Source organism: Elephas maximus, chromosome X (assembly GCF_024166365.1).
Source record: "Elephas maximus indicus isolate mEleMax1 chromosome X, mEleMax1 primary haplotype, whole genome shotgun sequence".
NCBI lineage: Eukaryota > Metazoa > Chordata > Mammalia > Proboscidea > Elephantidae > Elephas > Elephas maximus.
Window position 1 is genome coordinate 59,950,761 of NC_064846.1, and position 12,406 is coordinate 59,963,166.

The 12,406-nt window shown below is 37.9% G+C and overlaps 1 pseudogene; it reads right to left on the minus strand.

Annotated features, from left to right (window-relative positions):
• Positions 1 to 515: 515 nt before the first annotated feature.
• LOC126068719 (cysteine protease ATG4C-like) lies at positions 516 to 4,916 on the minus strand (annotated as a pseudogene).
• Between the last annotated feature and the right edge of the window lie 7,490 nt (positions 4,917 to 12,406).

The window sequence follows — 12,406 nt, forward strand, 5'->3', positions numbered from 1 at the left end:
TGGGGGTGTTATTGAGTTTCTGTGTATTCAATTTTTTCCTTGTTCTTTTGTTATTGATTTCTTATTTTAGTTTTTACAGCCAGAATCACTCAATATTTATTTGAATCCAAGATTCATTAGATCACTTATCTTGCAGAAAAACATCTTTAAAACTTGTATAATTTCAAATGTTCTTTTTTTACTTTTTGCTTTTTATTCATTTATTTATTGTACTTTAGATGAAGGTTTACAAAACAAACTAGTTTCTCATCAAGCAGTTAGTACACGCGTTGTTCTATGACATTGGTTAACAATGCCACGACATGTCAACACTCTTCCTTCTCAACCCTGGGTTCCCTGTTACCAGCTTTCCTGTTCCCTCCTGTTTTCCAGTCCCTGCCCCAGCAAATGTTCTTTTTTTAAAAGGACATGTAAAATTAAGATATTTGTGAAAATAAACCAGTTTCAAATATACTTGTTTCTCTTCATTTTCCCCCTTGCAAAGGAGTTCTCATCAAGCACCAACGTGCTAATCATTAAAGCAAGAGAAACTCTTCTGTGCTAAACCTTTTTAATCTTTTCATCCTCTGAAAAAAGGGCTTCTTCATTGGTTATAGTAGATGTAAAATCACAGTCTTTGGAACGATCATTTACCAAAAAAAAAAAAAAAGTGGATATTTCTACTTAGAAGAAACTTTTAACATCTTAGTGATTTCTTCATAAGCTTGTTCGAAGACCTGTACATTTCGACAGTAAAATCCTATTGTATAGCTAGGATCCATTTTTCCAAATGACATCTTTTTGGGAGAAGGGCAGTGGAATGTCTCAAGAAGGAAATCCTTTATGCTGACATCTACAAAATATTGGTAGTCCATGTAAATCAAACTTTCATCTTGAAATTCAGCAAAGTAGTATGACAGCTTAGGTTCACCACCAATAATAACTACACAATATTCAATCATTAAAATTCTGTTTACAGACTCTAAGTAGTTGATATCGGCTCTTTCTCCACCAAGACTAACAGAAACTAGAATAACAGCTTTGTTGTCTGGACTATCAGAGGCCATGGAAGCGCACTGTTTAAAATTACATCAGAATTGTAAACTCTACCAAGAAATTGTAATATGAGTCCTTGAGTCAATAGTATCTGGCCAGTTCTCAGCGTACAACTCCAACCAGAATCTGTTGTCAACGCTGAGCCTTCTATCTGAGGAAATTATTCCCTGTAGGTTAGTCATATTCTAGAAGTAAAACCTTTATAAAATTTTTGTACGTTTTCTGAAATTACACAATCTTCTATTGCACATCCTGGTCTTGCAGGTAACATTTTATTTTCATCTTCATATTTTAAATGATAACATTTCCAAGCAATGATACGTGGGAATTTCTACCAAAATAGGTCTTTGTTTTCAACACCCGAATATACTTCATTTTGTCCAAGTAGATATAAATTTAGTTTTTAGCTTGTCAACTTCATCTGTTCCCATAGCCTCCATATTAAAATTCTAAAGAAAAAGCCATCACTTGGTTGCAGTCATCTGCACATTTTAATCTTTTGTAACTGACTAAACAGGAGGTCTGGAGAAATGCAAAGAATGTGTAGGAGCCATCAACCTGGGAAATGCTCCACCTTTAGCAGCTACCACCATCAAAGTAGCCCATATGCACACAAATGCTCCTATCTCTATTCTACAGCCACTGATTTCTAATTTTATAGCATTATAATCAGAGAGGTTTTGTATTATTTCAATGTTTTTGAATTTATCGAGACTTGTTTTGTGGCTTAAAATATGGTCTATTCTGGAGAAGGATCCATGTGTGTTAAAGAAGAATGTGTACTGTGCTGCTGCTGGATGGTGTGTTCTGTATATGTCTATGAGGTCCAGTTGGTTCATTCTGTTATTTAGATCTTCTATATCTTTGTTGAGTTTCTACCTGTTCTTCCCATCATCAAAAGAGGTGTGTTAAATTCTCCTACTATTATTGTAGAACTGTCTAGTTCTTTTTCAATTCTGTTAGAGTTTGTTTTATGTATTTTGGAGCTCTGTAATTGGGTGCATAAATATTTATATGGTTATGTCATCTTGGTAGATTGACCCTTTGATCATTATATAATGCCTTTCTTTGTCTCTTATAATGGATTTGACTTAAAGTCTATTTTATCAGAGATTATTATTGCCACTCTTGCTCTCTTTTGATTCTGTTTGCTTGATATATTTTTTCCTTCCTTTGATTTTTAACCTATTTATTTCTTTGTGTCTACAGTGTGTATTTCCTAGGCAACATATTGATGGGTCTTTTTTTTTTTTTTATCCAATCTTCCACTCTCTGTCTCATGACTGGTGCATTTAAACCATTTATAATCAGTGTGATTATCGATAGGTATGAATTTATTTTTGTCATTTTGTTATGCTTTTTTTTTGTAGTGTTATGGTTTCTTTGTTCTCATTAATTTTCTGTGCTGAGTTCTTTTTGTTTATGGATTTTCTTTTCATGTCCTTTGCTGTTGTTGATTTTGTGTTTACTGAGTCTTTTTTTTTTATTTTCTTCTTTATTTTGATGAGTATATTTATTAATTTTCTTTGTGGTTTCTCTGAAATTTACTATTATCTTCCTAAGTTTAAAACAGTCTGTTATATCTTGATATCACCTTGACTTCATCTTCATATGGAAATTTTATAACTACACCATTTATTCCCCTTTTTATTTTGAAGTCGTTTTCATTTATGAATTGACATCTCTGGTTCCTGTTTCCAATTTAGCAGCTTAATTTTACTTTTGGCAATTCTTTATTGGGATTGGTATCTTGGTGATTCTGTCATGTGTCTTAATCTCAGGTTGCTGTCTGATGTTGGTTCTTTGTCCTAAGGACTATCTTTAATATTTCTTGTAAAGTTGGTCTGGTTTTTACAAATTCCCTTAATTTCTGTTTATCTGGGTATGTCCTGGTTTCACCATCATATTTGAAAGAAAATTTTGATGGATACATGTTTTTTTTTTTTTTATATGATTCTTGGCTGGCAATTATTTTCTTTCAGTGTTTTCTATATGTCACTCTATTGCCTTCTTGCCTGTATAGTTTCTGCCGAGAAATCAGGGCTGAGTCTTTTTGGTGCCTCTTGTTTTTCACAAGCTGTTCTCAGAATTCCTTCTTTGTCTTTGGTTTTGGATAGTTTGATTATGATATGTCGTGGTGACTTTATTTTGGGGTCCATCATTGGGGTTCATTAAGCTTCTCGGATGGAAACCTTCTTGTCTTTCATGATATTAGGGAAATTTTCTGTCAATAAATCTTAAAGAATTCTCTCTGTACTTTTTTTTTCTCCTCCTATTATGCATAAATTATTCCTCCTGATAGGGTCGCCTATAAGACTTAGGATTTCTTCATTTTCCTTCATTCTTTTTTCTGATTGTTCCTCAAACAAAGTAATATCAAGGTATTTGTCATCTATTTCACTGATTCTTCCATTGATTCAATTCTGCTTCTGTGTCCTTTCATTTGAACCCCTGGTGTTGCAGTGGTTAAGAGCTTCACTGCTAACCAAAAGTTTGGCAGTTCAAATCCACCAGCTAGCTGTTCTTGGAAACCCTATATGGCAGTTCTACCCTGACCTATAGGGTCACTATGAGTTGCAATCGACTCAATGGCAGTGGGTTTGGCTTGGATTGTTTTGTCCTTCCATTGAATTCTTTATTTCTGATATTTTATTGTTATTCTTCTGAATTTTTAGTTGTTTTGTATAATTTCTAATTGCCTATTTATTTTGTCATTTTGTTCTTGTATTGTTTTCTGGAGTTCTAGGGTTTTGTCTGTTTTCCTTGATCTCTTTGAGGATCCTATATATAAGTCTTTTGAATTTCTTAGCAGGTAGTTCTATTACCACTTCTTCCTCAGAAAGGTTCTCTGCTCCTTTATTTTGCTCACTTGTTTGAACATTTTTATCTTGTTTCTTCATGATTTGTTATTTTCTGCTTCTTCAAGGCATTAAGGTGTTTATTTATTTATATTTCTTTATTGGTTATATATATGTTTGTTTTGTGCTGATTTGTTTCTTCTATTTCTCTTTAGAATGCCTTTCTTCCTTTGTATTATTTTAATTGTTTTGTGGTTCTGGTCTATGTCACATGTGATGTCTGTTAGCTGGACATGATTTCCTCTTACTAGTGGGTATGATGGGTCACACCCACATGTGAGTCCTCCATGGCTAGCTCATATGTCTTCCCTTAATGGATTGAGTGGACATGGGAGAGCAAGTTCTTTTTCTGATATTGATGACAGGTGTTGTGTGGTCAGCTTTGCTCCACAGTCATTGTGGGACCATGGGGTCCTTCTGATTTGGTGCTAGAAGTTAATGCATTCTCTGGAGGTTGGGGCAATGTCTCCATATCTGCTATGAGGGATTGATTCCCAAATGGATGGGGTAGGCCTGCTGTGCATGCACAAATTGGCTTCTCAGTGGGTGGTGGGGTACCAAGGGGTTTCAGTGCAAGTACAGATGGCCTGCAGGAACTGTTTGGGTGTGAAATGTGTGATGTTTCAGGCAGGTGGTTGTTGGATTAGGGCAATGGGATTTCCTGCTCGTCACTTGGCAGTGTTGCAGATGGTGCCTGTCAGACTTTGACTGGCACTGTTAATGAGGTGATGTGTCTACCCGGCTGGTCACCAGGCATCAGTACAGTGAGTGTTCTCACTGGTCACTGGTTTGGGCACTGTGTGTGCACATCGTGGGTTGCCAGGTGGTCAGAGAGAGGGTGCACATGTCACCTGTCGCTGGTGGGTGGAACAGGAGCTCACACCACCAGTTGCTGGGCAGGCGGGGCTGCAGTGGTGGTGGATGGTGGGTCTCACACTTCCAGTTGACTTTCTGGCAGCAGGAGCACATGCCAATCCCTGGGTGAGTAGGGATGCTTAGAGTGGGCAGGGCAGGTGTAGGCATCTGGTCACTGGTCCAACAGCATGGGAGTGCGTGCCATAGATAGCCAAGTTGGGGGGGGTGATAGGAGCACACCACTGGTCACTGGGTGGGCAAGGGGGATGAAAGGGGAAGCATATTCCCCCAGTCTCTGCATGAGTGCTGTGGCACTCCTTACAGAATGCAGCTGGCGAAGAGGACTCAGCTCCTACCAAATGCGAGGAAAGGGGACTGTTCAGACACTGGCTGGGTAGGGAATCTCTAGCCTCTACTCCAAGGATCTTCTACTCCACAAGCAACACCCACCTAAGTGATCAGGGACTGTTGCTGGTGAGTAGTTCTGTCCCTATTTTTTGGCTTCCTCCCTGTTCCATAGTTGCCTGGATCCCTGTGGCTCTCTCAAGTCTTTCTGCAGTTTCCCTCCTTAGATCCAGTTTATGTTCTGCTCACTTTGCTTTGCTCTGGGTTTGTCTACACAGTATCTCCGTCTCATTTTGGGGATTCTGTGAAGTTGCTTTCCTGTGCTTCTCACCCAGGAATGCTGCTCACTTTGTCTCATTATCGTCATGCTGCTCTGTGATGGCTGGGAGGGTGCCTACAGTCTGTAAGTCTCCTCGTTGACTCTTTTCATTCAGTTTCTCCTTCCCTTCAGTGTTCAATCAAATTCTTCATCCTTCTGTTTGCTGTTCTAGGTTCCCAGATTATCATCTGTATCTGTTTCACTGGGTTTCTTGGTTCTTTGTTGTAGGGGGATATCATGGTGCATGTGACTAAGCCACCATCTTGGGTCGTTTCCTTGTCATTAAATTTTGATGGCAATATTTTGCAACAATGACAGTAAAAGTGTCTGTTATAGATTCAGGAGAACAAATCTTATTAAAAGGAAATATATTGCCAAATGATGACAAAAATAAATTAAGGTCATTGATATTCCTGTCCATTTTATCTCCCATAAAGTTAGCAGATCTCAGTCAAGTTGTACTCTCTCTCACCCATTCTTGGTCTCCTCACATTTCATTTTTTCAGCTCTTGTTTATCTTTAGAAATTGGAGTTATGAGGGTGATCATGGTCCTCTTATTAAAGTAGGCTCTCTAACCTTAATAATTACATTTTATTGATTGGATTATATCCTGGGAAATGTTTAATAGTATTAACATTTCAATGTTCAGAGTTACACCCTTTAGGATGAATTTCCCACCATTCTTTGCAATCACTTTATTTTGACAGGCACCCATATTTAAAGGGCAAATTTTCCAAATATCTTTATTTTTTGCATGGAAAAATATTGTTAGAAATTGTATATTGCCATATAGCAAACAGAGCCCTGGTGGTGTAGTGATTAAGAGCTACAGCTGATAACCAAAAGATCAGCAGTTCAAATTCACCAGTCACTCCTTGGACACCCTCTGGAGCAGACGCCTCACCTTTTGCTGTAAGGGTAAAACATTGCCTCTAACCTGTGTTGAATATTGGTTACCTAGGAAATTATTTTGACTTCTTCTAGTTGCACATCTTTTATACACACTTTCTGGAGTAAGTGGAACCCTCTACATTCAAATGACTAAGAGATGGAGAGATGACTTAAAATTCATACCTATAATACCACGCCATATCCATTTCTGTCAAGTTGATTCCAACTCATAGTGACCCTATAGGACAGAGTAGAATTGCCCCACAGGGTTTCCAAGGAGTGTTTGGTGGATTCAAGCTGCTGACTTTTTGGTTAGCAGCCATAGCATTTATCCACTACGCCACCAGGGTTTCCATATCGATAGTAAGATATTCATAATTTAAATAAAATTATACATATATAAATGCAGCAACTATTGGTTTAAATTTGTGTGCAACGATATAGCTACTGAACTGAGTTTCTTGTGTTCGGAGTCTATTTTTGAAAAAGGAAAGTATAGAAAGTAGACATATGCTGATCATATCTGCATAGTGACACACATTTTAAGAAAATAGAACTGTGAAATTGATTAAAAATAGAAAATCTATTAAGTAGTTTGTTTCCAATGAAAACATGTCTCTAATATTTATAGTACAACTGTATAACCTTGCTTGTCTGAAATTACATCTTTCGAAGTCTTTGAATGTGGTGATTCCATACCTCATCTTACTGGTCACCTCATACATTTGTTGTATAGTAGATGATGGATAAAAGTGATATGAACTATGTCTCCTTGTCTAAATCAGAAAACATGTATATATATATATATTTTTTTTCTGAGAAGCATTTTCACTTAAGTGTTTATCCAGCTGTCTTGTCTGCCCAAGCATACTTTGTTAACATTTAACCAACTACAGCTTCTCAGAAGTCTTTCCTGAGTACTAACATATAAGATTCCTCTTATTTGAGTCAATCAAGGTATAGTCATGTGTATAGCTTAACCTCTTAAATGTTTGCTAAGGAGCTCTGGTAGCATAACAGTTAAGCAGTCAGCAGTTGGAAACCACCAGCCTCTCTGAGGGAGAAAAGACCTGACAATCTGTTCTTGTAAAGATTATAGCCTAGGAAATCCTACGGGGTTATTCTACTCTGTCATGTTCTGTCAATATGAATCATAATCAACTTAGTGGCACATAATAACAACAACAAAATGCCTATTGCCTTTAATTTTGGGGACCCCTGGTCCCAGGTACTTCTTTCTCAGGAATTGTATCTCACAATCTATTCAAGACATCTCTAATTTAAATTCCCAGCTTCTTCAGGCTTTCCCTACCCATTTTAATAACTACAAATATTTTGATATACTCAAATCTGCCAATTTCTAAATGAATGAATAAATGAGTGAAAGTGGCTGGGTGAACATTTGTTGACTTCTAAAAAAAAAAAGGAGAATGTGTAGAAGTCATTTTAAAACTAAACCTGATATAGTACACGTGGATGCACACATATCTCTGTGTGTGTGTGTGTGTGTGTGTGTGTGTGTGTATACACCATCTTGGAGGAATATTTCTGAAATTTGAAGAACATTCTTTTAAAAAGATAAGCTTGACCCAAGTATTTGTGGGGCCCAAAGTGAGAGTACAATTAGAGGCCACATACATTTGCCTAAATGTTTTAAAGGTATTCATCAAGCTAACAAACTAGTAAATGAAATGTATTCTATCCACCTACATTGAAAGATATAACTCCATAACAACAAAAGAAAAAAAAAGAAGACATACAAAGCTATGATTTTTATGTAACTGACAATTGGCAATCTATCAAAGATCACTCAATGTATTTATTGTTGACCATATCTGGGTGTTCTGTTCATGGACCAGAAATATTGGAATGAGTAATAAAATAAATACATGCATAATTCGAAAGTCATCATATATTTATTCCATAAACATTAGTTTTATAGCCTTCATTTTGGCAAAATAAGTAACTATGCTGTTATAATAAAAATATTTTACATAAGATGTGTTCTGTTGACAGTGATGATTTAAGGCCAGGGTCGGCAAACTTTTTGTGCAAAGGACCAAATAGTACATATTTTCAGCTAAGCAGGCCATACTACCTCTGTCACAACTACTCAGCTGCCATTTTAGTGTGAAAGAAGCCATAGACAATACATAAACTAGTCCAGCAAAAAAAAAAAAAAACTAGTAGGCATGATTTTTTCACAATAACACTTAACTTACGGGCACTGAAATTTAAATATCGTATAAATTCATGTGGCAAAAAAATACTCTTCTTTAAATTTCCTTCAACCTTTAAAAATGTAAAAAACCATTCTTAGTTCATAGGCCATAAAAAACAAGATGCAAGCTGAATTTAGAATGCAGGCGTAGTTTGCTGGCCCTTTTCTACTGAATTAAACTATTTCAAAAAGTAATTTCATTCAGCATGAATAAAATTTAAATATATTTCATTAAGAAATACTACTATAGTAAATGTAAAAATTTTAAAAATTGAAATAAATCTTCACATTGTATAAGTGGCTTGGGGGCTGTGTCTGACCTTCCCCAACCCCACAAGGGGGAAGGAGAACCAACATCAACAGTGCAAGGCTGATTCCCATGTGGTGGAGGCCTGACAAGCCTCCTCTCTCTGTCACCTTTACTAACTCTGACACCAACCGTCCCTCTCACAGCACTCTCTGCTTCTCTGCTGGGTTCAATAATTCATTGCAACTACCACGCAGAACTCACAGACCATACTCATGATTGTGGAGCTTATTAGAGAAGTAACAAGTTACAATTCAGGCTAAGGAGCACTCAGGATACAGTTCTGCCTTCATGACAGCCTCTTGCCAACTGTGCTCATAGGCACACCTCTCCCTGGCCCTAGGCCTCTCCCCAAAGGCACTCAGCTTTCTCTCTCCGTGGGCCAGGAAGCCCACCACACTTTCTCCTGCTTCCTGGTCTCTGCTTCCAGGTCTCACCTGCTACTGCTTCTCACCGTCTTCAGGGTTACAGCTTGCTCCCTTTCTCTGGGTCTCCTGCTTCCAGGAGCTCCTCAGCACAGGGATTCAGAGTCCAAACGACAAGCTCTCTGCTCCTGGCTGTTCTTCCTTGGTGGTGGTAGGATCCTCCTCTCTGCTCTGGAATTGGGTCTCTTTTAAGGCAAAACTGACCAATCCACTTGATAGGCCACAATTACCGTATCACACAATCCCGCCCAATCACCTGGGTGGGAGTTACAAGATCATGGCTAGAAAGGCCAGACAGAAGTAATCAATCACACCACACACATACATCTTCTAAAAATATTTTCTCCAGCTAATTCAAAACTCTGAATTAAGATATTTAAGGAACAAATTATAATGAGTAAATACCAAAATTTAAAACAAATTTTAAATTTAAGCTGCAATTTTTTTATGTATTTTTTAAATTAATTAAATCTGATTACAGACTCAATAAAAATAAAATACTTTGCAAATTTAGTAATGGTTCATGTATTTGCCAACACAACACATATTATGTACAGAAAAAATTAAGAATAATATAAATTAATTACTATTACAAAATATTCCTCAGCTGCTATTTGCAACTTTTGTGACTACCTTACCAATTTGTTATACCTTTGGAACCACTAAGTAGAATATCAAGAGAAGCAAGAAAATGTACATTTGGCACTACTGGGAACTACTGGAAATGACAGTTCATTATGCAATATCTAGGGCATTCATACTATTTAGGAATAAGGATTTGGGGCTGCTGAATTATTTTGTCTTTTTTTCTTAACCTTCTGTTGTTCAAATTCTCCCATACCCTGAAGTAGTGCTTATCTCATTTTAGCACAATCCCAAAAACATTTATGACATCTGGACTGTTATGGATTGAATTATGTCCCCCCAAAATGTGTGTCAACTTGGCTAGGCCATGATTCCCAGTATTATGTGGTGGTTCACCATTTCATGATCTGATGTGATTATCCTACGTCTTGTAAATCCTAACCTCTATGATGTTAATGAGGCAGGATTAGAGGCAGTTATGTTAATGAGTCAGGACTCAATCTACCTGATTAAGTTGTATCTTGAGTCGATCTTTTTTGAGATATAAAAGAGAACAACAAGCAGAGAGGAGAGGGACCTCATGCCACCACAAAAGAGTCACCGGGAATGGAGCACGTCCTTTGGACCCAGAGACTCTGTGCTGAGAAACTCCTAGACCAGGGGGAGATTGATGACCAGGACCTTCTTCCAGAACCAACAGAGAGAGAAAGAATTCCCCAGAAGCTGGTCCTCTGAATTCAGACTTCTAGCCTCCTAGACAGAGTAACAAACCAGTATTATATGTATTCTATCATAAGGAGCTCTGTCCTGTAAACGGAAAAGTTTCAAACTGGAGGCAGTAGTGTCAGATGGAAGAATGGTGGGGCCAACATGCATTCCCGTGAAACAAAAGGTCAGGATGTAAACCATTTGGGAAGAATGTCAAGATGTAAATAATTCGTTCCCTGAAAAAAATGTGTTCCTGACTATAATCATGTATTACCAATTAAGTAGCACAAGTACCTCAGCAATTGGGAAAAATGGGCAAAAATAAACTTCTCTTTGTTGAAGCCATTCACTTGTGGTATTTCTGTTATAACAGCACTAGATAACTAAGACACAGACACAATCACCATTTGTTTGGAGTACATAAAGAAAGAAATATGAAGTGATTCCCAAAGGACTGAATAGTTAGTCATGTGAGAAGAAGTTAAGATTTACATGTCATGTTATGCCAGCATAAAGCACCAGATCTTGAGTGACAGAGGCACACATGTGTTCTTTAATATGGTTATTTATGTGTTTGTGTATGTGTGGTATGCATGGCTCTCTAAAGTATGGGCCCCAAGGGAGGAGTCTGTGTTAGATAGCTGTTGCTGCAAAACAATATTACCATGAACTTAGCAGAGTAAATCAACACACATTTTTTATCTCACCATTTCTCTAGGTCAGGAGTCCATGCACATATTAGCTGGGTCCTCTGATTTACAGCCTCACAAGACTGCATTCAAGGTGTCACATGGAGAAACAGCCTTATATAAAGATCTACTACAGGGTCGCTGTGAGTTGGAATCGACTCAATGGCAACAGGTTTGGTTTACTAAGGAAGGATCTGTTTTTGAGCTCACTCAGTTTATTGGAGAATTCAGTTATTTGTAGCTGTAGAACTGAGGGCCTTGTTTCCTTGTTGGCTGTTCATTGGAAGTCCTTGCAGACTGTCAACTGGAGGCCACCCTCAGCACCTTGTGGCTGCCCACAATTCTTTGCCATTTGGTGTTGTTATCCCCAACGTGGCTGTTTGCTTCCTCAAAGCCAGCAAAGAAGAAAGTCCAGAAAAATGGGTGCACAATATTATGTGATCATACATCCCATCATCTTTGCCACATTCTGATCATTAAAAGTAAGTCACACAATTCATCAGACATGAAAGGGACTGGACAGTGGGTGGGAGAGAGATGCTGATGAAGAGTGAGCTAATTATATCATGTGGACACTTGAGACTGTGTTGGCATCTCCTGTCTGGAGGGGGGATGGGAGGATAGAGAGAGTTGGAGGCTGGCAAAGTTTTCACGAAAGGAGAGACTGGAAGGGCTGACTCTTTAGGGGGAGAGCAAGTGGGAGTAAGGAGTAAGATGTATATTAACTTATATGTGACAGACTGACTTGATTTGTAAACGTTCACTTGAAGCTCAATAGAAGTTAATAATAATAAATAAAAAAAAAGTAAGTCACAGTCCTGCTTACACTAAAGCATAGGCATTACACAAGGGTGTGAATTTCAGGAGGTAAGGGTCATGGAAACCACTAGAAAAATCTATTTGTCACAGAGTCTCTGCTGCTTGGGTAAAAGATGGTATTGAGACAGAGTAGAGACCATTTCTCACTGTACTATTATCTGCCATTGAGTTGGCCCAAACTCATGACAACCCAATGCACAATGGGACAAAACGCTGCCCAGTCCTGCACCATCTCCATGATTGATTGCATATTTGACTGCGATCCATAGGGGTTTTGCTGATTTTTGGAAGTAGATGTCCAGTCCTTTCTTCCTAGTCCCTCTCAGTCTGGAAGCTCCACTGAAACCT